The sequence below is a fragment of the Silene latifolia genome, chromosome X (assembly GCF_048544455.1).
Source record: "Silene latifolia isolate original U9 population chromosome X, ASM4854445v1, whole genome shotgun sequence".
Taxonomy (NCBI): Eukaryota; Viridiplantae; Streptophyta; class Magnoliopsida; order Caryophyllales; family Caryophyllaceae; genus Silene; species Silene latifolia.
The window spans coordinates 191,705,164-191,724,149 of record NC_133537.1 but is presented as its reverse complement, the minus strand read 5'-3'; positions in this window follow the sequence as shown (position 1 = coordinate 191,724,149).

The following is an 18,986-nucleotide window of genomic DNA, read 5'->3' as shown; positions in this document are numbered from 1 at the left end:
TAATAGTAGGATAAATGGTGGACTAACTCCCCTCACCTTCTAATACATAAATCTCGTCTTCGATTGGAGAAATGAGGTGCGAACAATCCAAGGTGGATTCTTCATCTGAAATCATCAGAACTCCAAGAGGATTCCGAGTATTGTTAGGCTTACCTCCGGGAGGTATAGATAAATGACCATCTTCGATCATGTCCTGAAGGACATGTTTTAGTTTGAAGCATTTCTCTGTATCGTGCCCTTTACCTCTACGATATTCGAAGTATGCATTTTCGTCCCAGAACTTAGACTTCTTTTCTGGGTCAGGTGTAGGTCCTATAGGTTGGAGTTTACCTTGTTTCATCATTCTTTTCGGAGCATTGGAGTAGGTATCGCCAATGTTTGTGAACTTCCGTTACGGTTTATTCTTCTTTAACGATTCGAGGAGGTTAACCTCATCAGTCTTACTAGTAGAGCCATAAGAACGACTCGTTGAGCCTTGATATCCACGACCTACCGTTTTGGACAAGATCCCCTTACGGATGTCATCTTCGATTCTTATCCCTAGCACAATTAGATCTTTAAAGGTTTTTATGTTTTGGTACCTTAAGTGGTTTGCATAAATGGGTCTCAAGTTATCGACAAATTTCTCCACAAGGGTTGCTTCATCTGGACGTTCAACTAATTGTGTGCTAGTCTTCCTCCACCTACTTAGGAAGTCGGTGAAGCCTTCTTTTTTATTTTGGGTAAGAACCTCTAGAGTGCGCATGTTGACTTGGACTTCAGCATTATCTGCGTATTGTTTAGTGAATTCAATTGCGGCGTCGTCCTAGGTGGCAATCTTCTGATGATCCAAAGAATAGAACCATTGCTTGGGAATGGTCTCGAGAGATGAAGGAAAGATCCTTAAGAACATCTCGGGTTTGATGCCTTTGATAGACATATAGTATTTGAAATCACGAATATGGTTCAAAGGGGTTTCATGCCCCTTGAATTTCGGGATGTCAGTCATGTTGAAGTTTGTTGGCAATTGAGCATTCACGGCCTCATACTTGCGATTATTCTCCCTATAGAAGTCATCTCCCTTGAGGTACATTAATTGCTCCTCAAAGTATTGGAGTCGCTTCTCAGCTTTGGTAAGACCTACTGGAGGGTTGATTTCTTGTGGCCCAAGGAAGGGTGGAAGATTATCATGCACAACTTCGCTAGGAATATCATCTTCTGCAGGAGGGAGTCTAGTTTCGACAACAACAATTATGCCTTCGATAGCATTTAGGCGATCATAGGCTTGGTCTTGGGATGTTTGGAGACGAGCGAGCGCAGCTAGGATTTGATCATTACCATTTGGGGGTTGACCGCTGGCACTTGTGGCACTAGTTTCAGGCATCTTGGAAACTGGATAAGAGATCGACGACGAATCAAAACGCGATCGACCATTTTAGCACACTTACTCAAGGAAAAGACTCGACTCCTGAAGCAGAAGTGTACCACTTGTGTTAACTGTGATTTGAAAACGACAAAGTTTGGAAATGTTTATCCTAACGACTGTAGTGTAGTTATAGAAGTGTTGACTCTAAGTGAGGTTTTGAAATGGGTTTTGAGGCCCGAATTTTGACAGAATTTCGACTCATTTTGCACTAGCTTAGGCTATTTTTGAAAAAAGGTTACATTTTAAAAGATTTTGATTTTACAGAATTCGTCATAGTTTCATTTAGGAATGGTGATCACGTATGGTACAAGCATTTATACAGGTATTATAATGGTATGCTCAGTGCATTTAGATGGGTTTTGGTTTAAAAAGGTGGGTTGCCATACCGAGCGATCTAATCCGGGTCTGTGGAGAGGCCCGTGCCAAACATGAGTAAGGCCGGTTCCTAGTCCATTTCCTCGAGTAGTGAAAGCCCTTGATACAAACATGAGTAAGCATCGTGGTATGGTTGACGTCAATCGCTATCCATCCTTAGGCCCAGATAAGAATTTGGACCGTCCAGACGGGACGATTGGTCGAATGGATTGAGTTGGGCCTAGGAAGGCCGAATAAAACAATCTAAGAAGATCGAGTAATGAAAATCGACAACTGTCTCATATAAACTATTCCCTAACCTTATTCAAGTTTCACCCTTGGCAACACGTAAGTGTATTACTCCCCAACGGAGTCGCCAAAATGTGGACAACGGGGCCCACGGGGGTCGCTCGAGAACAAGCGTTTGCATTTGTGGAGTCGCCACCGGTTTTTATGGGAAATTGGAACCGTTCGAATACCTCGTGTCATGTCAACACACAAAGTAGTGACATGAACACCAAGAACTCGTTACCCTTAGCATTCTATGTCTGGAAAGACTCTCGTGGATGCCAATTAACACAAATGTTCACAGAGATATGGAGTAAGGGGTGAGGGTACGTATTAGGAAGTCCTTTTAATGAACGCCTAATCCCGCCCGCCTCGATAGCGGCCTCTACTAATAATTAGGGAAATCGTCTATGTTTGATATGTTGTCGATTATATGCATGCAATGCAACAAACAACGTTTTAAACCTAACATGTGAGAATTAACTAAGTCGGGTAACACATAATTAGACAAACAATTACGTCGAATTAGGGTTTAGTTTAATTACATGTGAGAACCAGTAAATAAATCATCCAATACGATAAAATAAATAAATGAAATAATTACAATAGATGAAATTACAATGAATTACAATAGGTTTAGTCGATTTACGTCAAAAATACAATTAAAACGGATGATTTGAGAAAGAGAAAGGAAAATAAATTAGGTTAGAAAAATAAACATATTAGGAGCGATAATACGAATAATAGTTGATTAATACGTAAACTAAACGAATTAGGTTAAGGCAAGAATGGAAGTTCAGAGACAGAACTCAACCCAGAACAGGCGCAACAATGCTGCGTCTATTGGAAGAGGCGCAGTGGTCACTGCGTCTGTTCCTGAGGTGAGCTCTGGCTGTGAAGCCGGAACTGCGAATTGTTAATGTTCGTTAGTGATTTTAATGATTGATTATGGATATTTGACTCAAGTGAAGGTAATTTAACATATTATTTACATGTGAATTGGGTCGTAAAAGCGATAAACATGAATTAAAACGAGTTAAAACTAACTAAAACAAATTATGATTATGTGATTACAAATTAATTAAGGTTATTTAACGAATTAGACAAACGCGATAAACTAACGGAACCATATACAAAAGTCGAATTCCAGAGCCCTGATATGAGCATATCGAAACTCCAAAACTCGGGTTTGATTTAATGACGAAAACCCGCAAACATTGATTATAAGGGATTTAGGTCGGGATAAAGTGATATTTATTAATTAATAGTGAAATAGAACTCGTATTAGACTTATTGGGCATAAAATAAAAGAAGAAAACGAGAAAAGGCGGAACCAACAACGAACAAAGGAAGAAGAAGAAAAACAGGAACTGCGGCAACCTCAGCAAGAGGCGGAGCAGATGCTGCGATTCTTCAAAGAGGCGCAGCAGTTGCTGCGTTTCTTCTCGACGTCTGCCTGCCGTTGATTCGTAAAAATAGTTTAACAAAAGGGTTTTAGAAATCGGTTTTAAGTACACTTTTGACGTAAATCTTACATTAATTAGTACAAAAATAAAATACAATAATAAAAGATGGGATTTACACCCTCAGACTTACATGTTTGATGAAACGAGATTAACTAAGTTAACGTTTAGTGATTGCTCGACTCGAATATATGAAGAAAGTGCCCTCGTTAGAGGATTTAGATTAAATTGATTGATTAATTGAGGTGGAGTTGGTCAAATTGGTCGGTCATGGAACATGACTGGTACTCCGAAGGATCCGAGCTTACGTGGTCGATTTGATCAAGCACGTAGATGTCAATAAGCTTAGAGCACGGTCTTAGAATGCAAAGGGAGAAGAGAAGGGCGGACAATCGCGTGAGAAATATGAGCAACGAAGGTCCCTATTTATACAAATCACACGGAGGAATTAGGGTTAAGGTAAAACTTTGGAAACAAATATCGAAAATATTTGAAAATATGCAGAAATGAGCTGGGGAAGAGGCGTAGCAGCTGCTGCGATCCTTCGAAGAGGCGGAGCAGTTGCTGCGTCCTTTCCCCGGAGGTTTTCTCCTGCGGAAGAAAGATTTTCTGCGTTTCTTTTATGGAATTGCGGTAGATCTCGACTTCCTTATTCTTTATCATAAAATTTCGGGATATATTTTGCCAAAAGATTAAAAATTGATTTTATGGAATAAATATCTGGAACATTCTAGAACATTCCGACTCGGCATTTTAAAACGGTTATTAGAAAATGAAGCGGTTTTCGACCCGGACTCCAAAGGAACTCTAATTACTGTCAAAACGACCGTATCGGCGCGTAGATGACAACCAAGGGGTAGACACAAGTATTTGAGCTATCACATGACGATAAACTTACGAACTATCATAAATCATTCACCGGGTGTTTGGCGGGAGGTGCGGAAATGAAGTATCTACAACTTGATAAACTGGAATTAAACAAGGAAACATGTATCAAAGACGAATCCTAGATACTTGATATGAACAAATCGAGTTTCTAACATATGGGTTTGATTTAATAACGAAAACCCGCAAATATTGAATTATAAGAGATTTAAGTCGAGAATAAAACGTAATAATTAAAAAGAATTTTTGAACATGATTTATGCACTAAAGAAAGAAACAAAGTAAGAAAATAAAACAAAAGAGACGGAACCGCATAAATCCGAGGAAGAAGTAGAAGAGCAGGAGCAGCGGTAGCCTCTGGAAGAGGCACATCAAAAGTTTGTAATGAAGGTTTCTAACTTGATATGAACAAATCGAGTTTCTAACATACGCGTTTCTTCTCGACGTCTGGTTACTGCTGTTTCGTAAAAACAGTTTGTAATGAAGGTTTTTAAAATCGGTTTTAAATATACTTTTGACGTAAATCTTAAAATAATGAGTACAAAAATAAAATACAATAAAAAAGATGGGATTTACACCCTCAGACTTACATGTTTGATGAAACAAGATTGACTAAGTTAACGTTAGTGATTGCTTGACTCGAATGTATGTAGAAAGTGCCCTCGTTGGAGGATTTTAGATTAATTGATTAATTGATGTGTAATGGTCAAATTGGTCGGTCATGCAACATGACTGGTACTCAGAATGATCTTAACTTACGTGGTCGATTGATCAAGCACGTAGGCATCAAAAGCTTAGAGCAAGGTCTAGAATGCAAAGGGAGAAGAGAAGGGCGGACACTCGCGTGAAAAATATGGAGACCGGAGGTCTCTATTTATACTAGAAAATGTGAAGAGTTTTGGAATGACACAAACTTTGGAAACAAATCACCGAAATATTCCATAAATAGCAAACACATGCTGGAGAAGAGGCGCATTAGCTACGGCGGTCCTTCTAAGAGGCGCAGCACCTGCTGCGTCATTTCCCCAGAGGTTTCCTCATACGGAAGAAAGATTTCCGCGTTTCTATTATGGAATTGCAGTAGATCTCTACTTCCTTATTCCCTAAATTATTATATACGAGATATATTTTACCAAAAGATATAAATTTAATTTTAGAAATAAATACCTAGAACATTCCGACTCGGCATTTTAAACGGTTTTTTAGAAAATGAAGCGGTTTTTGACCCGGACTCCAAATTAACTCTAATTACTGTCAAAACGACTGTATCGGCGCGTAGATGACGACCAAGGGGTAGAAACAAGTGTTTGAGCTATCACTTGATGATAAACTTAGGATTGTCATAAATCATTCCGCGTACCAAACATGCTGCCCAATCATCATTGGGTGGTTGGCGGAAGGTGTAGAAATGAAGTATCTACAGAGCTGTTTGAGTAATTGTCCCCGACAATAATGAGATCACAATTGTCGATCATGATGATCACATGTTTAAGTTTCATATTTAAAAATGCATGAGGGAAAGTAGTATTTTACAGTCAACTCGTCCACACATATCGTTAATGATTGGCTGACTAGAGTTTGACATTACTGTCGTGCGACGGTGGTGATCAGTTGATACCCCGAGGTCATACCTATAGGGAAATACTCTTAATTGATCATTTTAAAATTGACCGATGATTTTGTGAGTAATATTAACGTATCTCATAATAATTCGATTAAATAAGATACGGTCTAAGTAATCAAATTGTTTATTACTTAGATTGAAATATTGTTACAAAACAATTGAAACAGAATGAATAATTTATTATAAATACAATTTGTTGTAATTTATAATTTGATAAACCATTTTGGTACAAGTAAACAAGAATTACTAGTCAAATTTTGTATGTGACATATTTTATTAATATGTTGATTTTTAATATGTTAAAAATACACTATAGTGTAACATGTCATGTAACATGTGACACTTGACAAAATTGACAAATGACAAAATAAAATGGACTACCCATTTTGTCCTAGTGTACCGAAATCATGGAAGGTTTAGGGTTAATATTGTGTTTCATTTTTAAATAGAAAAATAATGATTAAAGCCTAATATCTAGCCTTGCGTGCCTAGTCTCATCTTGAGAAGAACAAGACCATGAATTGGCTGCCCTTATAGACCCCCCCCCCCCCCCAAACCGGTTTTTCCATCAAGAGGAACCAAATGGATTCCTCTATTATTCATTCACTACTCTACTATTTTTCTAGTGTAAGAAAAAAAATCCTCTCTTCTCTACCTTTTGTGAAAAACCCTAGGGAAATAAAACCTCACAAAATACTCTTCTCTTGATCGAAATACAAGACAACAAAAACACCATTTTTGTGACAAATTTTAAGCTTGGTTTAATTAATACTAATCTCATATTAATTAAAACTTTTAAGGGTATTCCTTGGGTATAACTCCTTAGGAGAGATTCTAAACTTGGATCTTATTCTTCCATTTTGGAAAGCTCAAGATCTAGTAAGAAGGAGAACTTACTAGTGCCCATTTATCCGAAATAATCAATGTAAGAATTGATTTTTCTTCTTATACTTTTTCATAGTTTTGCATGCCTAATATCCATTTTAATTTTATGACTAAATTAAACTATCATACTATGAATATGTAAACATATGAGATTAATGAATCCCAACAAGTGGTATCAGAGCATTATGGTTGTTGCATGCAAAATCGGGTTTGTTTTTCCGAGTTAATTAGTCAACATATAAAACTTGTTATATATGATTTATGAAAATAAATCATGAAATAATTTTTCATGATAAAAGTTTCTAGTCCTAAATGGATTTTAGGTCATATGGGACGATTTATAGATTTTATTGTTCATTTTATATATTATTGACATTAAAATGTGATTTTTATGAGGAAAATGTCATTTTTGGACGAAAAATAGTTTAACTTTGAATTTTTAAGTGATTTTTGAATATGTTTTCACATATATAATCTACTGATCACATGTTAAATGTCGTGAAAAACTAAGTTATTTTGCATGAAATATGGATTTTACAAGTTTAAATCGAATTTAAAGGGTTTATTAGGTTAATATGAGTTACATTTCGAATATGGTCATGAAAATTTAATATGTTGTTACATGAATTTTTACTCAGTGTGTGTTAAAATCTTAGAGGTATTGGACTCCTTTAGCATGATTTATGAATTTTTGAGTAAATATTCAATAAATAGCGACTTTATTTAGTATATAATGCTAAAACATATTTCATGACTAAAGAAAAACGTCACATGTTGCATTTTATTCCACATTTCAGATCTAAAAGTGAAAAGTTGGCTAAAGTTAATTTGCTGATTTTTAATGGTCATAATTGATGAAACCAATAAACCGCAACGATGTTCTTCTCGAAAATTTTCGAAATTTTTACCCTAAGTTTTGAACATTATGAGTGTCATGATATTTTTCCAGAATTTTCATGAGTTTTAATTTTAAAATTTGAAATTATTTGGAATTTTTATAATTTAATTTGGAGTTTATAGTATAATATTGTATTTTTGGTCCATAATGAACAATATTAAGAAATCAAGTTGAATTATTGTCAAAATATTAGTGAAGACTAAGTTTTGAGTCCTAAGATGGTTAGGGTAATTAACTTGGGCATAAATATGAATTTATGTAACTTGTTGTGATCTTAACAAGTTTATAATCACGTAAATCCATAAAAACCGATAAAATATACGATATTGGCTCTTATAAGGCGATCTAGCATAAAATTAAGCATGTTCATACATATTTATAATGCTGCATTTTATTTATGATTGTCATATTTTATTTTATATAATTTTTGAATAATGTAATTTTACTTAGTATGGCATTAGTTTTTAATTGGTATTACCCGAAATGCATGAGAATATCGATTCAGTTGTAATTATTGTGATCTCTTATCACCGTTTTGTAATTTAATAGATTTATTTTTGTAATAAATGTATAATAGGAAATTATGTAATTTTATTTATTACTTTGTAATTTTCCGGAGTTTCCATGAAGACGGTGTTACCTCGAGATGCGTGCCAAGACCGAAGTTCAACGGACCAAGGAGTTGGTTTCCGATTTTTTAATAGTTTATTAGATTTACTATTTTAGGAAGGTCATACTAGGACTTTATATTTATGCTTTGCATTTCCTTTATATGTTTGCATGCATCGCTAAATCGCCATAACTACATATGTATTTTATTTAATCGAGTTTATCGACCGTGTCAATTACAATTATCGTATTTCACCGCTTTAGTTCACTTAAAACGTGATAGATAATAAATTGACATGATCTCTCGCTAAATAAACAATTGAGACTTAGCCTTACCAAAAATTAGAAACCATGAAAACCTATTTCGTGAGGGAGTGCGCTCGGCCAAACCGGGGTACAAACCTTGTTACGTAAGGGAAGTGAGTGATAAATGTCTATCCACCGAATTCATGTTGATGAGGGTTGTATCGCCAGCGTGCCCAAGTTAATGTGAATTTGGATCATGGACACATTTATTCGAAATTTGGGTTGTACTCAACAAAAGTATTCTCAACCATAGCCGGATGTGTTTTGGGCTAAAGATAAAAATTAATGTAATTTTATCGACCAAGAGTTCTAAAAGTAGAATCGATTAAAGGGTTAATTCACCGAGTTATATTGATAAGGGATGTATCGCCAAAGCGTGCCCAAGTTGATATGAATTTGGGTCTTGGAATCATTTATCAAAGTTGGGTAGAGGTCAGTAGATAAATGCAATAAAACTTGTTTAAATTATTATTTACATGTATTATTATAACGATAAATGTTTTAGTTTTCATTATTCCGTTATCATATTGTTCTATTTCTTTACCTCAATTTATACGATATCATTTTGATTTTAGTTCAAATCTCCATTAAAACATCGTAACTAAAGACAAAGTATGAATTTTTCTTCTAAAACCTCGTGTTATCCATTACAAGGATCTCTTGTGAAGAGTATAGATAAAAGTTATTCGTGATCAAAAGGGTTTTTAATTCTTGACTAACATATCTACTTACAATGAATTTTTTCTCAAATGCTTAATTGAGTTAAGTACTTTGAAACGTTACATCATTTTGGTAACTAGATTTGTTGGAAATCAAAATTGACCAAAATACCGCAACCACTTCAATGAAAGTTTTAAGACTAAACAAATGAATTGAAGAGTAGTCTTCATGAAATTCAATTTTGCTTCTCTAAGCAAAGACTCATTGAAATGAGTGGGAGCATTCTCTTAACCGTTAAGAAAAGGACGAGGTTCAAAGAAGTAAAAATAGAATGGAATTGATACAAGGTAATGTTAAAAGTAAAGTTATTGAGAATAACGATACTAAACCTATCAATCCCGACCGATAAAGTTTCCATTGTCTTAATTGTTGGACGCTAGAAAGGAAACTACCCCAAATTATTGAAGAATCAGCAAGTTAGTTGTGGGACATCTAATGAGACTTTCTTCTATAAATGTTTATTTGAGTGACATAAATTTTGCTAGTACTACTTCGTCAATATTAGAAACCCCGGTGGTGGTTTTCATCATTGTATTCGATACATAAGATGATTATGATATGGCGACTAGCATCAAATAATGTCAAGAGATAGAGTCATTGTGTATTCAATCTAGTTTTTGGGTTTAAAGTTTTACTTAATTATGACTATTTAGTGCATAAACTCTAAATAAGAATATAATCTTGTTAAAATAAAAAAGAGGTTTAACTTTTGTGACCCTTTACACCACGATTTGATGTATGGCTAGCCCATTATCAAGATGATTATATTCTAAACCAAACTAGAATGATATATCATGTAGATGATACAAGACTCAAATTGGTAAACCAAGATTAAACTATAAATTCTGGAATGATGAACGCAAAGAGTTAGAGAGTACTCTTGGAACCATTAGATTGTTAATCTTATGGTATATGCATATCTTGTATTCAAAGCAAGATGTCTCGTGGCTTTTGGTTGAAAAGGAGATTGATAATGTAAATCATTGATACAGAATAGGTTGATCATTTTCTTTTACCAACAATTTAAATTGACACTAATGTGTTCACTTCATAAGGTAAAAAGAGAAATCTTTGAAGAAGTTCAAAGAGTTCAATGAATCACGATTTAGTCGTGATGGGATTATCAAAGTGAAGACTTTGATATAAGCCAAAGGAAATGTGATATAGTATCACAAATTAATCTCTCTTAGCACGCATTATGGGATAATGTGTGGTTGGATAAAGAAATCAAACGCTATTCGATATGGTTTGGACTTTAATCAAGTTACTTTGAGTTACTTGATCTTTTTGGGGATTTTATCATATTGTCTAAATTATTTTTCCACTAAATCTAAAACGATTCATATGAGATATGAAATGGTAGGGTACCATGCTTGTAAGTTTTCACAAGAAACAAATGCTCATTTTTCCTTACCATAATCACGAGTACAACGGGTTTGTGGCTCGTGAACCTGGCTTTCTAGAATACAAGATTATTTCTAGAAGACAGAGTGGGAGAAAATATTCAAGAGCCACAACTCAATACAAGACTTAGAGCCATGAAAATCCGAAATAAATTCCATGTGGAATTGTTGGATATCAAAGAGAGATATCAAAGTTAGTGAATCTAAAACCCACTTCTTAGGTTTTGCACTATTCATATCTTCTTAGGGATTGTATGTCATTATGATGATATATAGCTAGTGAATCTAAAACCCACTTCTTCAAGTAGAAGGAATGTATTCAATACATGTCATGAGTTTTGTAGATTCTTGCAAACCTAAAACAATGTGCAACTTAAGAGATCGTCTTAAGTAGGACATCAATGAGTTGGAGTCAATGTTTTGATCATGTTGTAAAACTTTTCTCGATGGGTCGAGAAGTTGTGTTTATACATGAAGTTTAGTGGGAGTTACGGAAATTTTAATTAGTCTTATATGTGGATGAAATATTGATCATTGGGAATGATATAAGACTTGGAGAAATATAATACATCTATAATATCTGGATTTATGGAGATAAATCTATATGATGTTAGCATCATATAAGAGTTCTTATGTTGATAAGATTCATGACTAGTTCAATCGAGTTGAACATATTTGATTGATTCCATTTGCTTTCGCTTCATATACTTTGAGTATGATGAATTGTTTCAAATCGGATTTAAGTAATAGTTACCAAATAGCCATATTGATTATTCTTAAGTGCTTGAAGAAGCATTAAAGATCCAAAGAAAAGTGTTTTTGATGCAATTCACAAATTTGTGTAAGGGCTTACACTAATGACTGTTGAGATTGTATAAGGCTTTGGACAAAGACCGTATTCAAAACACCTAAAGATGGTTAAGGAACCATTGTGGCTATGTTATTTAAGAAATGGATTTGTTGGAATCGTTCTAGGCAATAAAGAACAATGAGAGATGCTTACAACGGAAATTGAGTACACTTGCAATCATGAGATGTGCAAGAGGATGGATCCCGCACACTGTGAAAACAGTGGAATCTATTCTAAGGCTATAGAGCTTATGTCTAGATTGGATCTAGACACGTACTCAGAAAGTTTTGTAATGCAAATATATACATTACAAAGGAAAATAAGTATGTAGTAACGTTGAGTAAGGTACAAGAAGTTGATAAAACCTACTAACCAAAGCCTTCTCATAGGCTTAACATGATGAGTCATGTCATATGTCATTTCAATTCCATTGAGATGAACAACTACATATAAGATGAAAATGGATTATAAAAATATGAAGTAGTAATCAGGTATTGACTATTCATATGTGATAATCACATGTCGTTCGAGTTTTTAAATCTAAAAAACTCCTTTTATACTTTGTTACATCCAAACGGGTTGTAGAGACAATATTGAACCCCGTTAAAGTGAACTCGGATTAACCTGGTATTTGCCCATAGTTACTTGTATGAGGTGACGTCTCGAAGTGACTAGAGTGTGATGCGATTGATGGCAAGTTTAAGTGCCATAGAGTCATGTGAGATGACAGTCGATCACATAGGTAGACTGTTAGGAACACTTTGTCGGGCCTAATGACCGCTTATAGAGTTTTGGCAAATTTATATAGCCTGGTCGTGGCTAGAGCTACTATAGTATTCTAATGAGTCGATTCTTTTGACTAAAGACTATTCGCCCAAGGTGGCACAATTTCAGAGTAACTTTGATTTATGATCCTACGACCTTCGTAAATGGGGTTAAAGGGCTTATTTTGGGTTATGATGAGCTGTGGCTAGTCGAAGGGAACAGTGTGATAAGAATTGTCCACCCCTTTGTCACGGTTAAAACAATATCTCAGGGCCACTCGATGAGTAATGAACTGGAAATGCGTGGCCACGCTCGGAAAGTATCTATGGTATATAATTCCGGTCAATCAGTTATTCTCCAGATCGAGGAAACCACTCTCGATATGATCACTTTCAAGTACGACCCGAAAGACACCTTGCATTGAGTAGGAGATAGTAATAGAACAAGAGAATTGGTGACGCACACTTATCGAGGACAAGTGGGAGATTGTTGGAGTAAGTGTCCCCGACAATAATGCGACCACAATTGTCGATCATGATGATCACATGTTTAAATCTCATATTTAAGAATGCATGAGGGAAAGTAATATTTTACAATCAACTGGTCCACACATATCGGTAATGATTGGTTGACTAGAGTTTGACATTACTGTCGTGCGACGGTGGTGATCAGTTGATACCCCGAGGTCATACCTATAGGGAAATACTTTTAATTGATAATTTAATTAATAGTATGCCGATACGAGTTAATTAAATTGCTTAAAATTGACGGATGATTTTGTGAGTAATATTAACGTATCTCATTATAATTCGATTAAATAAGATACGGTCTAAGTAATCAAATTATTTTATTACTTAGATTGAATTATTGTTACGAAACAATTGAAACAGAATGAATAATTTATTATAAATACAAGTTGTTGTAATTTATAATTTGATAAACCATTTTGGTACAAGTAATCAAGAATTACTAGTCAAATTTTGTAAGTGACATATTTTATTAATATGTTGATTTTTAATATGTTAAAAATACACTATAGTGTAACATGTCATGTAACATGTGACACATGACAAAATTGACAAATGACAAAATAAAATGGACTACCCATTTTATCCTAGTGTACCGAAATCATGGAGGGGTTTAGGGTTAATATTGTGTTTCATTTTTAAATAGAAACATAATGATTAAAGTCTAATATCTAGCCTTACATGCCTAGTCTCATCTTGAGAAGAACAAGACCATGCATTGGCTCCCCTTATAGAGGAACCAAATGGATTCCTCTATTATTCATTCACTACTCTACTATTTTTCTAGTGTAAGAAAAAAAAATCATCTCTTCTCTACCTTTTGTGAAAAACCTTAGAGAAATAAAACCTCACAAAATACTCTTCTCTTGACCGAAATACAAGAGAACAAAAACAACATTTTTGTGTCAAATTTTAAGCTTGTTTTAATTAATACTAGTCTCATATTAATTAAAATTTTTAAGGGTATTCCTTGGGTATAACTCCTTAGGAGAGATTCTAAACTTGAATCTTATTCTTCCATTTTGGAAAGCTCAAGATCTAGTAAGAAGGAGATCTTACTAGTGCCCATTTAGTCGAAATAATCAATGTAAGAATTGATTTTTCTTCTTATACTTTGTAATAGATTTGCATGCATAAGATCCATTTTAATTTTATGACTAAATTAAACTATCATACTATGAATATGTAAACATATGAGATTAATGAATCCAAACAAGAGCCCCCACTTTGACCGAGGCTTGGACAAGGCGAAAGTCAAAGTATATCCATCAGGTCAATCGAAGATTACAACCTGACGACTATGGCGACGCAAGGCGGCTCAAGGGGACTGAACTAAGGACCTATCGTCGGGAACATTTTAGAGTCTGTCGACTATCGGGGAGGATCGTTTAAAGTCCATTAGACTATGTAAGGAAGCTCGCTATCCATAAGAAGAAACCATACCTAGAGGAATCTTCCTGTCTCTGTCTTCAAGCAAACTGTCACTGGGAAAATATAGATGTAGACTGTGGGAATCTGCCTGTCTCTGTCCTCAAGCAAACTCTCGTTGGGGAAACATATAATTTCTTGATTTTCAACAGCAACACCGCAAAATATTGATGGAGAAGCATATATCGACGACTAGGAACATCTTGATCGTTGTGGAAGAAATCTTGAGTGAGCAATACTGCAAAATACTACTGCGTTGGGGAGAAATATGGATGACTCTGTCTGGATTGAATCATTCCTGGGAGATCTGCTTGTATCTACTTTCAAACGAACTCTATTTCTCGAGAAGAACATCGGCTGTCATGAACTCTCGCTCTGGATATAAATATATTGATAAAGATGTGTCTCAACATCGTCGAGGAAAATGAAGAGGCTTGACTGATAGTGGCGCGTCCTAAGCACCGCTGGAAATCCGCTCGGTTGTTGTAGGCGAAATTCTGATAATAACTGATAAGTCCGTGAGATGGCTTCAAAGGAGTCCTTGCTGGGAAACAAAACGTGATGGCTTGGCAGTCCGTTTAGAAAAATAATGCGGGTCTGGACGAAAAGAATGCCCAAAAGAACCAAGTGTATAATATAAGGTGTTTGAGAAAAGGCGCACAAACTTGGGCCCACAAATAACAAACTTATAACTAACTTTCAAAATTTGAGCTGGAAAGACGTTGGGGAACAGGCGCAGCAAGAGCTGCGGCATTTGGAAAGGACGCAGCAGATGCTGCGTCATTTCTTGGGCTTGTCCCTGTCTGGGTAAAAACCCGATAAACCGTAGGTTTATTTCTCAATAACAAAACACAAAATCCTCTCAAATTCTCTCAAATTCCAACCAAAACTCATCAAAACTTGATCAATTCATGCCATAAATCATGACTAATCGAGGTATGTATCTCATTCTTGCTTTAAATTCGCGTTGTTCATTGAATTAGGGCCGAAAATTAGGGTTCCATCTCCCTTAATGTTTAAAAAAATTGGGGCTTTTGCCTCAAATGGATTTGTTTGATAAAATTGACATTAGAAATGGATAGCTGGCAATGTTAGGAAAACAATCATGTATTCTTTTTGAATTTTCGTCAAGTATTGTGCATTTGGCAAAAAATGAGACGGTTTCTCAGCTGTTTCGAAAATTTCTTCGATAGTGACCTTAGGATTGTCCATTTTTGATGAAATTTGGTGTTTTGGAACCCTTGTGTAATGGGTAAACTTGCTATCATATCGAAATTTCGATTTGCGACAACTCTTTCAGGACACGTTTTTTATGGCATAATCGCTATTATAGCGAAATGCTGCCGAAATTTCGACTCAAACCCGCAACTAGGCTTGAACTTGGACTTGACTTGCCCCACCATTCCACGTGTGTGGTCGGGTTTTGAAAGAAATAGCCAAAGATGGCCGGAAATCTTCTTTTAGAGCTTGAAAATGCTTGAAACGAACTCGAAAAGGCTTGTCATGGCTTGACATGGCCTTGTCTACCTTGATTTTGCAGGTGATGTGCTTTCTACGTTGGGGGAGGGCCAACCTGGGACGAGGTGGACACCAGCTTGTGGGTGCACCCGAGTGGGCCGAGAAATGGGATGGTAGACATCTCATTTAGGCGGTAGAGAGCCACCTGTCTTACAGGACTGCGAGGAGTCTGAAAAGTTTCGAACTTGTCATTTCCCATAATCTTCTCGTATTTGTTTGTCATTTCACTTCTCATTCATCTTGTGCTAAATATAACTTTTGTTTTGAATTGATACAGGATGCCGGGAACGTGAGGTCCTTTTCCGGCTACACGACGATGATGGAGGCTTTCGAGAGACTATCGGAGGAGGATAAGGCCATCGTCTAGCTGGGAGCCTCCAGGGCTTTGGTCGGAGATTGGTGGGCGATTAACGAAAGGAAGATTTGGGCTAACCTATGCCTGATTCGAGCTTTCCTTAATTGGTACTGGAACACGACCTCAACTTTCTATATGCCTTTTGGAGAGGTCGGGGTCACTTTGGAGGACTACAACATGATCTCAGGTCTGCCGTGCAGAGAGGAGACTTTGGTGTGGCCGTTGACGGCCATGAGAGTAAAATCAGATGAGGCAAGGAGGCTAATCGGCTGGAACCTGGTGGCGGGGGATGGAAGCATTCCCGGGTTGGTGCCGAGTTCTTATATCAGGGACTACATTGCGGGTAGGACCCCGGCGAGGGTGAGGATTGATGGGAGGATGGTGGCTCCTCCTCCTTGCACTACTGAGCAGAGGTCTCGTCTGTGGCTGTGGTGGTTCTTGTCTTCGATTTACCTCGGAGACAAGGGGGGGGAGGCTGTCGACGAAGCTCCTCCCCTTCCTTTCTGACTTGAGTAGCCTAGGTCGTTGGGACTGGGCTACTCCTGGCTTTGCGATCCTCACTCGTTACATGAGGGTCATGGTACGTCAGGAGCTGATGGAGAAGGGGACTTCTCCTGCTACTGTCGGTCCTGGACTCTTGTTAGAGGTATGAACCTTTCTTTTGCATTATTAAAGATCATTATTTCTTCATTTTTTATTGCTATTAAATTATGAAAGATCAATATTGTAGAAAAATAAATGATTATCTTGTCTGCAAGCCTGGGTGTACACCTACTTTCCCGGCTTCGCGCCCAAGAAGACGGAGCCTGAGCCGTGGGCGTACCCTGTCGTGAGGGACTGGGTGGTGTGCCGTAGGAAGAGCCAACGCTCTTCTTACGACGTTTGTCGTAGGGCCGTGAATGCCCTGAAGTTGTAGGACGTAAGTGCCTTTGATCCTTATCTGGTACGTTTCGTTTTCTGTCTTTTATTTAGAAGTTATCATAAGAATGACCCCCCTCCCACTTAGAGCTGATCATAGGAATGACCCCTTGTTTCCTTATTTTAATGGGTTCCTAGACCTTGGGAGGACTACCCTGACGCTCCAGCTTTCGTGGCGGAGGTCCTTCGTCCCAGGAGCTCGAGTCGGCTGTTGTTGAGGACGTCCATGGAACCTGTGTGGTACCTTTGTGACACCTTCACGGTTCCCATCGATCCTCCACGGATTATGTTTAGGGAGCCTTCTGAGGCTGAGAGAGAGGCTGACTTGGCTGACGCTAGTGGTGACGCCCTCCTTCTTCCTGGCGAGGAGTACTCCGACTTCGTTCACCGGAGGTTGGCGTACTGGCCGATCGTGGTGAGTATTTTACCTTTTCTACCTGTTTTTGAATCGATTTGACAAATGACGAACGATCGTCAAATAAAGAGCCATTTGAACCTTGCAGGAGATCGAGGTGGCAGGCGTCGAGCCCCCAGCTTACCCCGAGGTGTTGGTGTACACTGACGCGGCGGAAATGAGGACGATCTCGGAGCTCCGCGACTTTGGAAAGGAGGTGACTGATGCTGGCTTGGAGGAGTGGCAGCACCTAGTGAGGAGGGTAAGCCCCCTGCTTTGGCTGTCTTCATTATTTTATCGCATCGGAATGCATTTACCCCTCTTTTTTTTAACCTTCTTTATATTCGAATGCAGGTGGCACCGTCTTGGTTCGTGGCTTTGTGGAGGGTGGCCAACCGGGTATGGGCTACGGCAATCGAGGCACTTGTAGGTGGTCGGGGACGATTGGTATGAACCTCTCTTTCCCTTTCTTATTTTATTTCAAATTTCATTGCAATAAAATGTTACTTCACTTTATTGAAATGAGGTATTTCTTCATTTGTATGCAGAGAGAGCGTGACCTGGAGCTGTTGAGGGAGCTCGACGTCTGGGACGCCGAGATCGCTGGTCTTGAGGCAACCGTAACTAAGTTGAGTGGCGACCAGGACTAGCTGTCCTTCTTTTTTTGTTGTTATCTTGTATATATCTTGTATAATTTGTAATTTTCGGATTTTGTTTTGGGCGAGAGCCCCCAGTTTGATGTATACACTTTCTTTTGGTTGTGTATATAATGGCCTGAGTGCCTTTGCTGCTGGGTGTTTTCTGTTGCTGTAGGTTAGCTTAAAAGAACAGGTTTGGTAGATGACGATTTGTGTTGTTATGCTGCCGGAATTTACACGTAAAACACTTAGCATATTGGTGGCCTAAATTGGCGCAAAATAAAAAAAAAAGGTAAAAAAAGTGGCCGAAAATGACCGAAAATGACAAAAATGTCCAAAAATGATGAAAATGCTCAGAAATGCGCAAAAATGGCCAAAAATGAGCGAAATGATCGGACAGTAGGAAGGACTACCCCCCAAAAAAGAAAATTAAAAATAAATGTATAAGTGTGAAAAATGAGAAAAAAAATGCCCAGAAATGAGCAAAAAATGCGCAAAAATGCGCAAAAATGCCCAGAAATGAGAAAAACGTCCGGACAGTATGGAGGGCTACTGATACGTGCATCAGCACGTATTTCTATGCTTTTCTATACTATCTTTATGGTATTTTGCCCCGAATTGGCTACTTTGGTGTATTTTGTCCTTTTTGTAGGAATGATCGCGAAAGTAGTGGAACCATATTCTTTTCCGTCCTTTTTGCATGCATTTAGAGGAGACGGAGTTGTCCCAGAGTAGAGTACCGCACTTGGAAGC